Source organism: Triturus cristatus, chromosome 7 (genome assembly GCF_964204655.1).
Source record: "Triturus cristatus chromosome 7, aTriCri1.1, whole genome shotgun sequence".
NCBI lineage: Eukaryota > Metazoa > Chordata > Amphibia > Caudata > Salamandridae > Triturus > Triturus cristatus.
The window spans coordinates 1,624,924,469-1,624,941,804 of record NC_140590.1 but is presented as its reverse complement, the minus strand read 5'-3'; the positions used below and the strand labels follow the sequence as shown (position 1 = coordinate 1,624,941,804).

Sequence of the window (17,336 nt, the reverse complement as noted above, 5' to 3'; positions counted from 1 at the left end):
GTGTGCACCAGTCAGGGAACCCACCACAGGCTGGTAGTTTTTCAGGGGGCATCTCTAAGATGCCCTCCGAGTGCATTTTTCATTAAATTCCACACTGGCATCAGTGTGGGTTTATTGTGCTGAGAAGTTTGATACCAAACTTCCCAGTTTTCAGTAAGGCAATTATGGTGCTGTGGAGTTCGTAATGACAAACTCCCAGCACCATATATTTTTAATGGCATTACTGCACTTACAATGTCTAAGAATTGGCTTAGACACTGCAGGGGTACAGGGCTCATGCACCTGTACCCTCACCACTGGTATAGTGCACCCAGCTAGAGGGGTGGCTGACCTATGCCAGGGCGGTGGGTTGTAGGCATGGCACACAGGGATGTGTGCCATGTCGACTCTTCGCTTTGGTCTGCACCAAAACATGCAGCCTGCAATGGCAGTGTGTGTGTGTGTGTGTGTAAAGGTACAGGACCTCTAATGGTGGCACAATAAGTCCTGCAGCCCTCAGAGGCCTTCCCTGGCCACCGTGCCCTTTGGTACCCATGGCACATTTTACAAGGGGCTGACATGTGGCCAGAGAGGTGCCAATTGAGGGTACAAGGTACAGTTTTGGGAAAAAACACAGGCCCTAGGCACCTGATTGGCAGGGACCAAGGGCACATCAAGTCAAAGTGCATCAGTAGTCTGGCAAAAAGTGTGGGGGGGGGGTTACTGCAACAGAAATCCCAGCTTACTACATCCTCTGAGACATCTGTAATAGGCCTGGTGCGAGTAGAGGATGAACTCATTGATATTGACAGGGCCAACTCCCAACATCCTGACTCTAGTTCCCTCCTTGTACGCTCCATTCTCATTCAAGAATTCCAGGACCTTGCTGAAAGGGAAACCACCTATCTGGGTAAATACTCAGTGGCTCACAGATACGGAGAGGGGGGAGCACCCTGGGCACACTCTGGCCCGCCATTTGCACCCCAGCCGAAGCCCCGAGTGTATCACTGAACTCCACCTGGACGGCGGCATACAGGTTACCGCTAATGAGGACATTATCCGCAAATTACTGTCACATTATGAACAGCTCTACACTTTGTGGTTGGATCCTGATAAAACTTTGTGATGGGCTTGTTTTAAGGAAATAGCTCTGTTCTAGCTCACCCAGGGCAACACCAAATTCTGAGTGAACCCTTCACTAGTGAACAGATTACCCAGGCAATTAACTCATTAGACAGCTCCAAGGCCTCTGGCATTGATGGCCTCACAGGAGCCTTTTACAAGGCATACAAGGGAATCCTCGTCCCCCACCCGTTAGAGATGTATGCCGAGGCCCTCGACACTGGGATCTTTCCACCCTCACTTTATGAAGCAGCGATTACCCTTTTGCTCAAACCTGGTAAAGATCCACATCACTGTGCCTCGCATAGGTCACTTTCCTTGGTTAATTTCGATAACAATATCCTTGCCAAAGCAGTTGCTTACAGATTGTCCTTGTTGCTAGACCAGATCATCTCACCCATCCAAACTGGAGTTGTCCCTCACAGGTCCACCTCTCTCAATTTGCGCACCGGGTTCTCAGTTCTCAACAGGGTTTCCCCAGATGTACCCACGGTCATTGCTCTTCTCTATGTGGAGAAGGCCTTTGATCTTTGGAGTGGCCCTCTCTCCATGCAACATTGCAGAGACTGGGGTTCTCTAGTCGGTTCATCTCATCACCCTTCTGTATTCCGACCCAGTAGCCCACATACACATGAATGGTTCTTTTTCTGAATCCTTTGTCAACTCCAGAGGCACTGGGCAGGGGTGCCCCCTGTCGCCCCAACTATTAATTATAGCTATGAACCCTCTGGTCTGCCACCTTAAAAAAAACACATGCATCGAGGTCTCCTATTTAAACCTGGCCCTTTGCTTTTTGCTATGTAAGCAGATGACATTCTGCTATTTATTCGACATCCCTTGGATAACATGCCCCCCTTAATGAGGGAAATTATTTGATTTGGAAGCCTCTCCAGTCTACATATTAACTGGGTGAATTCAGAACTCTTTCTCTCTCATAGAAGATACCAAACTTTCACCCTGTGAATACCTGCTTAAATGGTGCAAAGATTTGACCAAATATTTGGGCATAATTCGACACAAGGAAAAAGAACAAGAGATCTGCCTTAACTACAGTTCCGGCGTGGATAGGCTTACATTCCCAAAGTGAACGATGGATCCGGCTTCCTCTGTCCGTGGATGGCCAGATTCTCATAATTAAAATGGTTGTACTCCCCTGCTTCTTGTAATTTTTTTTCAAATATACCTATACCATTGACTAACTCATTTATTCTCACATTGCGCAGTCTCCTTATGAAATTGATTTGGGCGGGTCGTAACTGGGATACTCTCATCCCTCCTTACAACCGGGAAGAGCTTGCAGTCCCTGATTTCCAGGCATATTTTCTTGTGGCTCAGGCCCAGTTAGCATATCACTTGTATTACCCAGACGCACACTTACCCTACATTAAACCGGAGCGTGATCTGGTGGGTGCGACTCCCCTGGCGGTTCTGTTATCACAAGGCCTTAAGTTAGACCCCTCTGATAGCCAGACATTTTCTACCACGTGTTGGGCTTGGAGAAAGCTCAGTCAGGTCCTGGGCACAGTGACAGCTCCTCCGCTACGGCAGAGGAACGTTGCCCCCACCCCCAACAGCCTCAAAACTTTAAGAATGAAACAGGTTTATTATCATTTTATGTTTCAAGTTCTATGGGCCATCTATGGGACCATCGTGGGGGCAGTCACGAGAAGGAGTGATGGGCACTCCTATAAGTGCACATGTCGGTTTGACCAGCCGCATCAGGACGGCAAAACCGACATGCACACTGAGCTGTCTCCAACCCGAGCTGCGTTGCCGGGTTAGAGACAGCAAGCACTGTCTCCCAGTCTCTCTGGGAGCGCAAATCAGAGCACTCAGGCCAATCCTGATGCTGCTTTCAAGCATGAGCGTTACAACAAACAAATGATGGACGGAATACTGACAATGCAGCCATTCTCCCCCAGACAAGAGATCTGGGTTAAATCCATCGTTCTTTTGCCCACTACGCCACCCCAGTTCAGACATGGCCATATGCAAATCAGTCTTGACCCTGTGCCTCATGGGAACAGTCCAGCCCGAACTGCCAAGCCATGTCTTCCCTGGACCGGAATCAAGCATCCTAGGACCGGTTTCTGGCTATCAGCCGTCATCAGCCAGGATAGCTTGACTCCAGTGGCGTAGTGAGCACGGGACCCACGTCTGGGCATACCCATCCCACTTAGGGCAAAAAGCGTTACAACAAACAAATGATGGACGGAATGCTGACAATGCAGACATTCTCCCCCAGTCAAGAGATCTGGGTTAAATCCATCGTTCTTTTGCCCACTACGCCACCCCAGTTCAGACATGGCCATATGCAAATCAGTCTTGACCCTGTGCCTCATGGGAACAGTCCAGCCCGAACTGCCAAGCCATGTCTTCCCTGGACCGGAATCAAGCATCCTAGGACCGGTTTCTGGCTATCAGCCGTCATCAGCCAGGATAGCTTGACTCCAGTGGCGTAGTGAGCACGGGACCCACGTCTGGGCATACCCATCCCATTTAGGGCGAAAAGCGTTACAACAAACAAATGATGGACGGAATGCTGACAATGCAGACATTCTCTCCCAGTCAAGAGATCTGGGTTAAATCCATCGTTCTTTTGCCCACTACGCCACACCAGTTCAGACATGGCCATATGCAAATCAGTCTTGACCCTGTGCCTCATGGGAACAGTCCAGCCCGAACTGCCAAGCCATGTCTTCCCTGGACCGGAATCAAGCATCCTAGGACCAGTTTCTGGCTATCAGCCGTCATCAGCCAGGATAGCTTGACTCCAGTGGCGTAGTGAGCACGGGACCCACGTCTGGGCATACCCATCCCACTTAGGGCGAAAAGCGTTACAACAAACAAATGATGGACGGAATGCTGACAATGCAGACATTCTCCCCCAGTCAAGAGATCTGGGTTAAATCCATCGTTCTTTTGCCCACTACACCACACCAGTTCAGACATGGCCATATGCAAATCAGTCTTGACCCTGTGCCTCATGGGAACAGTCCAGCCCGAACTGCCAAGCCATGTCTTCCCTGGACCGGAATAAAGCATCCTAGGACCGGTTTCTGGCTATCAGCCGTCATCAGCCAGGATAGCTTGACTCCAGTGGCGTAGTGAGCACGGGACCCACGTCTGGGCATACCCATCCCACTTAGGGCGAAAAGCGTTACAACAAACAAATGATGGACGGAATGCTGACAATGCAGACATTCTCCCCCAGTCAAGAGATCTGGGTTAAATCCATCGTTCTTTTGCCCACTACGCCACCCCAGTTCAGACATGGCCATATGCAAATCAGTCTTGACCCTGTGCCTCATGGGAACAGTCTAGCCCGAACTGCCAAGCCAGGTCTTCTCTGGACCGGAATCAAGCATCCTAGGACTGGTTTCTGGCTATCAGCCATCATCAGCCAGGATAGCTTGACTCCAGTGGCGTAGTGAGCACGGGACCCACGTCTGGGCATACCCATCCCACTTAGGGCGAAAAGCGTTACAACAAACAAATGATGGACGGAATGCTGACAATGCAGACATTCTCCCCCAGTCAAGAGATCTGGGTTAAATCCATCGTTCTTTTGCCCACTACGCCACCCCAGTTCAGACATGGCCATATGCAAATCAGTCTTGACCCTGTGCCTCATGGGAACAGTCCAGCCCGAACTGCCAAGCCATGTCTTCCCTGGACCGGAATCAAGCATCCTAGGACCGGTTTCTGGCTATCAGCCGTCATCAGCCAGGATAGCTTGACTCCAGTGGCGTAGTGAGCACGGGACCCACGTCTGGGCATAACCATCCCACTTAGGGCGAAAAGCGTTACAACAAACAAATGATGGACGGAATGCTGACAATGCAGACATTCTCCCCCAGTCAAGAGATCTGGGTTAAATCCATCGTTCTTTTGCCCACTACGCCACCCCAGTTCAGACATGGCCATATGCAAATCAGTCTTGACCCTGTGCCTCATGGGAACAGTCCAGCCCGAACTGCCAAGCCATGTCTTCCCTGGACCGGAATCAAGCATCCTAGGACCGGCTTCTGGCTATCAGCCGTCATCAGCCAGGATAGCTTGACTCCAGTGGCGTAGTGAGCACGGGACCCACGTCTGGGCATACCCATCCCACTTAGGGCGAAAAGCGTTACAACAAACAAATGATGGACGGAATGCTGACAATGCAGACATTCTCCCCCAGTCAAGAGATCTGGGTTAAATCCATCGTTCTTATGCCCACTACGCCACCCCAGTTCAGACATGGCCATATGCAAATCAGTCTTGACCCTGTGCCTCATGGGAACAGTCCAGCCCGAACTGCCAAGCCAGGTCTTCCCTGGACCAGAATCAAGCATCCTAGGACCGGTTTCTGGCTATCAGCCATCATCAGCCAGGATAGCTTGACTCCAGTGGCGTAGTGAGCACGGGACCCACGTCTGGGCATACCCATCCCACTTAGGGCGAAAAGCGTTACAACAAACAAATGATGGACGGAATGCTGACAATGCAGACATTCTCCCCCAGTCAAGAGATCTGGGTTAAATCCATCGTTCTTTTGCCCACTACGCCACCCCAGATCAGACATGGCCATATGCAAATCAGTCTTGACCCTGTGCCTCATGGAAACAGTCCAGCCCGAACTGCCAAGCCATGTCTTCCCTGGACCGGAATCAAGCATCCTAGGACCGGTTTCTGGCTATCAGCCGTCATCAGCCCGGATAGCTTGACTCCAGTGGCGTAGTGAGCACGGGACCCACGTCTGGGCATACCCATCCCACTTAGGGCGAAAAGCGTTACAACAAACAAATGATGGACGGAATGCTGACAATGCAGACATTCTCCCCCAGTCAAGAGATCTGGGTTAAATCCATCGTTCTTTTGCTCACTACGCCACCCCAGTTCAGACATGGCCATATGCAAATCAGTCTTGACCCTGTGCCTCATGGGAACAGTCCAGCCCGAACTGCCAAGCCAGGTCTTCCCTGGACCGGAATCAAGCATCCTAGGACCGGTTTCTGGCTATCAGCCATCATCAGCCAGGATAGCTTGACTCCAGTGGCGTAGTGAGCACGGGACCCACGTCTGGGCATACCCATCCCACTTAGGGCGAAAAGCGTTACAACAAACAAATGATGGACGGAATGCTGACAATGCAGACATTCTCCCCCAGTCAAGAGATCTGGGTTAAATCCATCGTTCTTTTGCCCACTACGCCACCCCAGTTCAGACATGGCCATATGCAAATCAGTCTTGACCCTGTGCCTCATGGAAACAGTCCAGCCCGAACTGCCAAGCCATGTCTTCCCTGGACCGGAATCAAGCATCCTAGGACCGGTTTCTGGCTATCAGCCGTCATCAGCCCGGATAGCTTGACTCCAGTGGCGTAGTGAGCACGGGACCCACGTCTGGGCATACCCATCCCACTTAGGGCGAAAAGCGTTACAACAAACAAATGATGGACGGAATGCTGACAATGTAGACATTCTCCCCCAGTCAAGAGATCTGGGTTAAATCCATCGTTCTTTTGCCCACTACGCCACCCCAGTTCAGACATGGCCATGAGAGCAGCATCAGGATTTGCTGCATGGAAGTCTGGGAGCCTGTGGTGCAGCGAGAACTCGGAGCAGAAGAGAGGCGGGCGGCAGGTATGTTCTTTTTTTCTCTTGTTTTCTTCCTTGTGTAGTGTCCGTCATAGACCCCGCCATTCCGCCCGCACACCAGTCGCTACTGCCTGGGCAGTTACTATTTGTACTCCCTTGTGCTTACTCTCTCTCACAAAATCCATGGCTGCCTTTGACATTCAAAAAAGTTGCCCATCATACACTGACACAACACTAACTTCACACGCTAGGGGACTTATTCTTGGATGGGCATGTGCTTTCCAATGTGGAGGACACTAGGTTCGCTAATGCCACATATATGGATACATTCATATTTTTTCGTCTGCATGGGACACCAAGCTCCTGCATCCCTTGGCTCCCGACGACTTCAACCCTGTAACAATGGTAATATTGAACAAAGGGGGGAATTACATGGCCGCTAAACTTTATTGTGCCTGCATGGCCCTCAAACGTACCCAAGACAGCAAGGTTTGGCTGAAATGGGAAGAAGACCTAGGCCTCCCTATCTCCAACAAAGACTGGTCCTATTGCTGTTCGCAGACTAATCTGGTATCCCCCAACCATCGTCACAAGTTACTCCACTTTCAGTTTCTGCAAAGATCATATACCACCCTTGCTGGCCTGGGTAGGATCAACACTTTTAGGTTCTCTTTATACCCCAAATGCAGATATACAAAGGCAGAATTCCACCAATTTATTTGTTCCTGCCTCCCTACCGCCACATTCTGGACTGACGTGTTTAGCACCCTCTCCCACATGATTTTGTCGACTCTCGAGCAATCTCCTATGGTGGCACTTCTGGGCATTGTAGCCAACATCCTGCAGAGTACCCGCAGATTCACCACTGTAGCTTTTCTACTGGCAAAGAGAGATGGCATTATGTTGGGGCAGCGGGCTAAGCCCCACTATTAAGGCCGGGCTACATAGCATGCCCTCCTCCAACAAAACAAGTGAGGTATATGCCATGTTGCAACCCCCCACTGCTAGACTGAAAGATATTTGACAGCCTCTTCATGCCAATCTACTCTCTGGAATCAGATGCCCAGAACCAGGACCCCTCACCTTACACTGCATCCATTTCCTATTCTGACAGTCAAGACACCATTGCATAGAGTATGCCTTCTCATAAGACGCCCTTGCTGTGAATGATCTACCCTCTTGTGGTTTATAAACGTGTGTGTATTAATATTGCAGTCACCTCTGTATCGAACTGATGTGACATCACTTGCTATTTGATGTATCATTAAGCAGCTCTTGATGTCCACGTTTTCTTTTTGTGGAAAATGATTCATTTAAAAAAAAGAACACTTGCTTGCACAGTCCAACAGCGAGATCGCATCTATGCATGATTTTTTTAGTGGTGGCATCACTCAGAATTATATCACACTCCTTCTGGGCTGACAGGTGTGTTGAGTTTCTGTTTTCTAACATCCAGGACACATTATTTCCAATCAAAGTCAAGTTTACATGTTTATTTCGACAAATAGACAAGGAGGCCAAACCATTTGGCTGCCACTTTAAAGTTTCACAGTATGGATCTGTAAAAGAGGACTGGCCTCCATTAGGACAAGATTTTATTCCATTTGTATAAACTGTTGAAACCTGCAGATATGGTTCTTTAATGCCAAATCTTGACTATTAGGGCTAGTGCTTTAAGAAAAGGCAGTTCTCTGTGAGCTTAGCCTGCATTACTGGCTGTTGTTCCAATATAAAAATGTGTACAGGCTTGCAAAATATAATAATTCAAGACTTTTAATACACTCAAAATGCTCCTTGATTATATGGAAATACATTCAGAAGGCTGGGCACAAGATTGGTGATTTCTTATTTCTATAATGAAATGTGAACAAAAAAGTATGCATTGTGAAAAAAAAGATTTGCTAAACTGTTACTCTGAGGCATCGTTTGCTAAAAAGTATTTAATGCATGCCAATATAATTAAAAAGATGAATACATCACTGAGATATATTAGCACTTCTAGCCTCGCCTCTCAAAAATTCAACAAGTATCCTATCCCTTGGAAAAGTCGATATTTTATCAAATCCAACAACCCTCTTCGATAATGACATCACGGGAAATCAAATTTCATAACATAACACCGATTACCGAGAATTATTGACAATTCTCTTCTTGCCTCTTAACCGGTTCAATCCAGTTACCTCAACAGCAAACAGGGCTGTCATCTTTCTCAGAAGCAAATACCTGGCTATTTGTTTATGATTTGAGATTCTGAAATGACCAGGAGCTTACTTAAATTCAAATGTGGGCACAATCCACTATAACATGGCAATCCTATTTCAGATGACTTTAATATTAATTTGGAAACGTTTTAACCTGCGCTAAAATACCTTTAAACGGCTCTATTTTTACATTTCCCTTTTTAAGCCTACATTAAAAAAGGAACAGCATTTTTCCCACTTTTTTTTTTTTTACATCTCTGCTAAAAAAAACTGGCCAATTGGGTAAAATATCTAAACCAGTCGGATGATTCTGAGGAACTGTTAGTTTCAGTTTTCCAAGAACGGCAGCAGCCTACCTTCCAGCACCTGAAAACAAATATGAACATGGAAATAAATACTCATTATCTCAAGAGTATAGGTTTGGTACTGAGACGTGCCCCATACACTCTCATTAAAAAATGACAGAGGAGTGATGATTCTCTCCTTTTCAAATAAAAAATGCCGGTGGTCAGTTCTTGTGGGCGCAGGTGCCTGAAAGCACCTTTTAAATCGGTAGAGTTGGCGAGTTAGTTATCTCGGAGCGCGAGCTCAGGTAGCCTGTAGCCGTCTTCCGCCGGGGAAGCCGCGTGGACGAGAATGGGAGGCAGGGCTCCAGGGGGGGAGGCAGCAGGGACGGGTCCTCAGAGGCTGGGCCGGGCTGGCTTTGGCTCGGAGGCTAGGCCTCTACGACATGCGGCCGGGCTGTGGGTGGCTTGCATTATGGGCCACGGAGACAGGCGGCCGGGCTGCGGTTGGTTGGAAGCGGCGCTTCGTGCTGTCTGTGGAAAGGAAGATGGGTTGGTGGCTCAGAGGTTCGGCTTCGAGGACAGGCTTGCGGGGTGGGCCGGAGGCCGGAGTTCTAGGGGTGGGTCGGAGGGGGCCGGGCGTGACTCGCAGGAGGCCGGACTAAGCCTTTTGGGGCCGGCCTTCGGCTCCGGGAGGCCGGCCTCCACGTCTGGCTGGGCCCGGCTCTCGCTCTCTGATGTAATTTCCTGGAGATGCCTGCCTGGGAACTTTCAAAAGCGGCAGAAACGAAACTGCTCCCGTCAGAAGGAGGGAGCCGCTGGTATAAATGACGAGCAGGAGGGACCGGAGCACAGGAGCTGCGAGAGACTGAGGCGGCGGAGCAACCAGGGACCACGAGGATCCGAGACCAGGAGAGAAGAGCAGGTACAGCCCCACACGCGGGAGTGGAGGTACAGAGAGAACTTGAAAACAGAGGGGAAGCCATGGGGAGAAGAGAGCCCCGTCCCCTGGTGCAGCCCTCGAGCCCTTACAAAGGTTCCACCTTTCATTCTTCGCACCTGATGCTAGGATCTTAATCGGTCACTGGCTCTCTCCCCCCCTCCTTGTACAGCCCTTAACTGTTGCTCACCTGGCCATACACCCTTAATACCACAGTGTTCCCCCTGCAGACTGCCCCCCCTCCCGATTGCACACTTGTATTAATAATTAGAGCTTTTACTATTTTAATTGTGATAGAACTTTTCCACTTTATGCATTCAGACATATAAAAATAAAACTTTAATACTAACCACGCTGCCACATTTAAATAATCATTGTCATTCAGACTTTATTTTATGTATGGCTCTCTAGTTTATTTCACTTTCTAAATCTCAAAACTCACTGCTATGACAAAGCAACAGTTGATAAAAAAATCGTTGCCATACATACGTGTACCTTTTGTAACTTACTTGGTTCTGTTGTAAAGCGCTTTGACTTCTTTCGGTAAAGTTTGGGCTGTATAAAACTGCATTAAATAAATATACATTAAATAAATAAAATGCCAATAGACCCGGTTCAGTCAGGAGGCTCCCGATTTTTGAAGCCAATAATTGATTTATTTTAACGGTCTCCTTCCTGAAATTGCCTCTGCTTCGATGAGGAAAATACCCCCCCCCCCACCATTTATTTTCCAAAATCTCCCACTTTGCTGTTCTAAAGTGTTGCCATGTATGATTTACCCACTGTTGTGATGTCATACAGGCCTTTCAGGGCAGGCTGAGGGGTCTCTCTGAGAGCCTGTCATTGTAGTGCTGCCTGTCTCCTTTGACTGAAAGCAGAAAGCACAACTGCAGGAGGGGTAGGGAAGGTGGTGGAGCTTGGTCAAGTGGGTAGGTAAAGAGTTTTCCCCTTTTGGACAGGGATACATAAAAGACCATGTTATGCATGTTATCACTCTGCCGGTGAAAAGTGAAATGTGAGGATGTTTTTTACCTTGAGGTTCTAAGTGACATTAATAGAAAACAAGCTGAGCTCATGTTGTCTATTTTATGTCACTCTGAAACTCTTGGTGAAAAACATCCCTGTAATTCAGTTACCCATCTGTAATTCTATATATATTGCATGGGATTCTGTTATCCCTATTTTAATAGCTTACAATTACAAGCAGATAGGGAGTGTTTATTTTTTGCACTTTTTAGACAGAGAAAAGCCGTAATATTTCTGTATGTTTCTACATGTTCCAAGATACTGACTTGAATTGAGCTGTTTCTAATATCTGTTTGCAACAATTATCTAACAGGGTTTTGATGTGTTTAATTTTGCACTAGAGGTTTTATTTTCATTCTTTATTTTGCAAACATACTCACTGTTTCATATGAAAGGGCAACGCACCAAGGTTTTAAGTTGGTTGTGGGAAAGGTGATAGTGATCATATATTATATGGGATTAAGTACCCCCTGGTGTACGGTATAAGAATATTGCAAATCGCCTCTGAGTTCCTTAACCCTAAAAAGGAGCGAGGCCGAATAAATTGTTCCTCTATATGGTTCTAGAACTCCTCTGACTTGCAATATCCTTATAATGTACAGCAGGAATATTAATGAAAGCACTAATCTCACAATAGATGCCATCCTCTTTGCTGCTGTCACATTTGGTGAGTTGTGAAAGTTGGAGCAATTAATAAAGATGCCTTTAAATTCTGTGTTTAACCAGTGTGTTTTATGCCAGTCTGCTTTATTCATTTAACATGGGGATTGGTGTTTACTTTTCTTTTCTGACTGCAAAGTGAGAGGAGTTTTTTAAAGTGCATTATATGGGCGTGTAGGTTTTTATTTTTTGCAATACACAACAGTATGTATATAGCTGTAAATGAAATGTATGCATTCAACAGTTAGGGAAGGAAAAAGTAAGCAGTTGTTTGTAATTCTGAAGTGTGCTGGAAACAAAGATTTTAATAGGATCAAGACACTTAGTTTGTGATGCACAAATGATAAATATTCACAGAAAACCCATATCTACATGTTATCACTTGTATGCTGCATCGTTTTATCAGTAAAGTTGTATGTCTGTGCAAATTTAGTGCCCATTTCAGTGCAAAATTTGCTATCTGTAAATGACATTGCGCTACCACACAATGTTTTATTTACATAAAAAAATCGTCGGCATCATATCCTTTTAAGGTAGGTGGGTCACAAAAGTTTGTTCTAAAGAGTGGGTCATGGTTCTAAAAAGTTTGAGAATCATTTCTAGTTTGGTAATCATTGCTTTAGAAGGCTTCCACTTTGTCCCTGCAACACGCTTTAAATGATGATAGTAATGAAACTTATTGTCTGCACTGCCACCCACCTCTGATAATAATTCAGGTAACATTAATAGTATTATTACGAGCTCCTACTTTGCCGATGCCACACGGTTCGGTCCTCAGCTCAGTCTCCCGTTCACACACTCGCTTTCTGCGGACTGATTTTATTATGGTGTCACTCTTAGGGCTTTAAGATTCTCCACAGGCCTCTGGATAGTTCTCCTGTGTTTTTAATGCCGTAACCTTGTCTGTCGTGTTCTCCGTATTATATTAGTCATGGACACTGCAAATTTAAAGGCTTACTTGTTTGTTTGTAGTAATCTTTCCATTTCATCACTTTTCAAAACCACTGAAGACTCCCAAATATTTCTCTGCTGTGCCATTCATGAGGCGTAATAATAATAAAAATAATTGAAGTATCGCAATGCTGATTAGAGGTGCCCACTTTCTGGGATGCTGTTTGAATGAGGTGTCACTTCATCCCTAAGGCACAGGGAAGTCGAGACCCATGTCTGGGCGTAACTTTGCCATTTAGAGCAACACACTCAGCGCTACAGATGATCTGCAGCCGGTACTGCACCTAGCATAAGGCTGTAACTATTTGGATGTGTAAATGTCAAGATTGCATTGCCTGTCTTTAAGCTGTTCTCCCACAGGGCCAGAAAGGCTGACTTCTTTGCCCCCAGAAAAACAAGGTGGTGGAAGGAATGCTTGCATTAAACTCAACTACTGGCAATCGCTCAGGGTCACATTCCAGACAGTTTTTACCCACTATGCCACACCATACGGAGACCCACCATAAGTCAATCGGGCTTGGTTCTGCTCCAATAGGAACAGTCAAGCCTCAACTGCCAGTCCGGCCCCCTTTAGACAGAAACACAAGCAACCACAAACTGGTCTCAACCTACTTGGGTGTCCTCAGTTAGGACTAGCTCGAATACTGTGGCATGTCAGAATGTGAGGAGCAGGGTCAGGATCCATTTGCATAATGCAGGCCTCTGTCTACTGTGGTTTGGTGGGCAGAAAAACGATGGACTGAAATGCAGCTAGGGCATTCACCAGTGGCTGAGATTAATTCAAGCAGTTTGTCAGATCTTGTAGTTTGTTGTTTTCCTGCTCAGTAGGCACCACGCTTCACACTAACTTGTTAACTGCTTTTTTAAAGTAACTAGTTCTTCTATGGCTACTCTCGCTGTTCAAACCCAAAACTGACGCATCCCTGCAGTCAATACATGGTGGTCTTTACCACACACATCCAACTCACCTCTGATAACCCAGTCAACTTTCATTATCTATTCAAATGCGCTTTGTTCATGACACAAACACCCCACCGTTGTGCCATTCTCATCTACAAGTAATCATTGTGGGAACTGGTTTGCGGGCTATCCAGCACACAGAGGTGACTGGCCTCCTACTGCCATTTGCGACCCAAGAACCACTGGTGGCTTGGAGCTGCTCCTACTAATAGAACAAAAACTGAGCACTAGGTACCCCCAGAGGGTGGTCATTCCTGAGGGTAGTGAAGCAGAGCAATGCAATGCTAACTCGGGAGGTGGTGTAGGGTTAGAGACCCAGAACTCACTAGACATACAATAACAAGTCAGGGTCCTAATGGTGTGTTGTATTAAGATAAGAAAACTACTTTATGCTACACTACTACTGCACAGTTTTAAGTGGGTTACCTAGATGTCTGGTTATTTGTGGAATATGCAGGTTCTTCCATCACTGCCTCTTCTAGCTGATGTCTTAAGCTACCCTGATGCATACTGGTAGGTCTGGTGTAAATGTTCTCTCACTGTGGTTCACACTCCTCCCCTTTTTAGGTTTTACCTGCACAGTGCTTGTGCTGTGCTTGAGAAATCTATTGTTTTTAATATAAACTTAAAAGGGACATCTGTCTTTCCTGGCTTCTCATTGGTTCCTGTGTGTGCCACTTACCCCATTTCTATTGATTGTAGCATATTTTCTTGCATTTACTAATGCTTGTTCCTCGTCTGCTTCTCTTATCAGTCTCCTGCGCCTGAAAAACTGTTAACATCCGCTTTGGTAGAACTATTTGTTCGTAAGGTTTTGCCTTTTACCATTGCAGCATATGTGTATAACAATTTATCACCTGGCGAGATTGTGATTTGCATAGAATCACAGGATGTTGCCCGGTGCCGGGGAGACTCGAACCCGGGATTCCCATCTCCCAAGTGAGCAGCTCTGGCCCCTACGCTACATCCTCTCCCGTGTTATCTGTCAGTGAGCTCTTTCCATGTTTCCGACCATGATTGATGAAAACAGCTCTTTATTCATTATATAGGCGAAATGGATGCACCGATGTTCAGATTTTTTCCTTCTCCCATCTAAGTAGGATCCATCAAACTGACCCAGTGCCTCAGGTATGCATTGCCTCTAATTCACGGTTCTGATTTTTCACCCTTCCAGTCGAGATCCGTTCCGAGCTTGCTGTGCTCTTGACACAAGCATACGCCCCTGCCTGATCTAAGCGAGCATAAGTGAACATGGATTGAAATGGCCCTCAGGTCTACCCTTAATTTGCTTTAGTTTATTTTCGGGACGTTTTCTTTACTTAATAGTTTCAATGTTTCAGCACTACCCCAACTCCGATCTCACCTCGAAGGATATATCTGATTCAAATATAAACACATTTTTTATCGGTCTTGGCAAATATTGCAGCGTCGCTCATAGCCGGAGTCTATTTTTCTTGGTCATGCTTGTTTATTCGAACACCTTTTCACTTGATCTAACACTCTATTGTATATATTAGTAATGTCAATAAAAGGGAGTTTTAAAGAAAAGAGAGCCGTAGTCTCCCTCGGAATGGAGTGGTTCGCTTGGTGTTCTCTTACAGACTAGAGCAGCACAGGCAAAGGCTCAAAATAAAAGATTCTCCGAAACTTGCTACTCTTGTAGCGTGGAGGGCAGGGGTGGACGCTCCATTAAAACATACAGGAGAGAGTCCCTTTCCAAAGTTCTAATCACAAAGTGTCCCCAAACAACATTCTCTCCTTATATGACTGCAAGGCACCAAAGCTATTTAGTTAAAATAAGAAACTATCGGAACACTCTTGCTGATTTAAAACACTGCTGTAAACTTTTCAAACAAAATGGTAACATGATTTTTGACATTAAAACTTCTTTAAAAAAACAAAAAAAATCCTTTAAATGGAATTACTTTGCCATATTGATTTTTCAGATGGATGAAGGGATTTCGCAATTTTGGGAGCGGTTCCTCCATTGGTTACCACCACCAGCCAGGAGGATGGGACAGTAAGGACATCCTGCACAAGCATTGATGCTCTGTCCAGGCTTCATGCTATTGGTGGGCAAGAAGGAAGGAACAGGAGTTCCCACCCCCTAGGGCTGACTTACCCAGTGAAGCATGGGGTGACTTGACTTGAGTTGGGGTAGGTGGAATAGGGGTGATGAGAAGTCCCTCGGGCGTTTTGTGCTGTGTCACGCAGATCCTTAATGAGTGAGATGATCATGCCTCTTTGTGGGTTCTGACTGTATGTGAGGCAAGGATGCGAGGTATGGTTGGAGTGGGCCACCAGCAGTCAGGTGGGTGGACTGAATAATCTTGGACACTAGGCAATGCCATATGCTGCAGTCTAATGTCAAGTAAACCGGTTTAAGCAGGACATTAAAAAGAAAGGTTGCTTTATTTACTAACCTAAGGTGGAAAGCAATGGTTAGTAAAAATAACACCTACATGCTCAGTCATCGCCTCGCCCAGTGTACTCTGTCCCATCCCGTGGAGCACCCCAAACTAACAGTATATTTATATACAGGTAGGTTTTATTTGGTGCAAACAGGCGAAAAAAATTGTCATTTAGACCACCGCACAAAGGAGGGAAGGGATGGTTATACAAACAAGAGGGACTGGATGAGGAACAGTAGCATAGGGTGGAGGGGGACAGGATGAAGCCTCATCAGCCGCAGAATATATTTCCAATTTAAAAATGAAAGTATGTGAGCATTGTAGATGACAATGAGCGAGCATTGGCAAAGCCAATCGGTCGCGCCTTTTTCAAAACAAGAAGTGAGCTATTGGTTTTGCTAGTGCTTGTCCAATTTGACAGAAGCCAAAAAATAAATGACAAACGGTAGTGGTTCTGCATCCTTTGTGATGTGACAACACTTGCATGCAACGGAGATCCTTTTTGGAAAGTATTAACTTTTGAGAAAATACTATTTCAATATTTGTTTGGAGTTATCTCAAGAAAACGCATTCCTAGAATGCCCCTGGTATCACCATGTGTCTCAAAGCGCTGATGCTAAATTTGCAATGAATTGCAAATTTAATCAACTATTGGTAGATGACTGTAAATTCCTCTAACAGTATGCGGCTGGCAGGCCTTCGGCAAAAAGTTGTATGTTTTTTAAATGGACCGTGAAGGGGGAAGTAACGAGGAATACAGCAAAGAAAATATGCTTTCTCCTGGATTTCTAAAAGTCAAATAAAAAAATGGTTCCATGATGTTGCCAGTGGAAGGATACATGCGACTTCAGTTGGAAACATTGTAAAGAAAACATGCTCCAGAGGCTGAAATAAAGAAATAAAGAAAGCCATCAAACAAAAAGCAGTGAAATGAGCTAGATGAGAAACTCCCCCAATGAACAGCAAAGGAGTTGACCAAAGCACACCATACATATATATTTTAATGTTTAAGGGCTATCTGTAGGTGAGACCAAAAAAATAAGCGGCAAGACGTTCATAAGGCAAAATTAGCATTCGAGTAATGTGCTATGGAGAGACATCAGATCGTGTAGAATGATATGGGTAGATTTTGGAAAAGGGTAGTGTTACACGAACCCAACATGAGTAGTAGGAAAAACTAGTTTAAAAAAAACGAAAAGTGTGTCAATCTGGGCACCTTA

General features: G+C 46.0%; 1 protein-coding gene across 7 annotated transcripts in view; it reads left to right on the top strand.

Moving 5' to 3' along the window:
• The first annotated feature begins 9,566 nt into the window (after positions 1–9,566).
• HELZ2 (helicase with zinc finger 2) overlaps positions 9,567–17,336 on the top strand; it is a 117,907-nt gene continuing 110,137 nt past the window's right edge. For 2 of the 7 annotated variants that reach the window (XM_085619591.1, XM_085619588.1), the window contains exon 1: positions 9,567–10,093. The gene's annotated coding sequence lies outside the window, so the exon portion shown is untranslated. Of the gene's footprint in view, positions 10,120–15,651; positions 15,863–17,336 lie in introns of those variants that run through there. The other 5 variants (XM_085619589.1, XM_085619592.1, XM_085619593.1 and 2 more) reach the window with 5 other exon arrangements.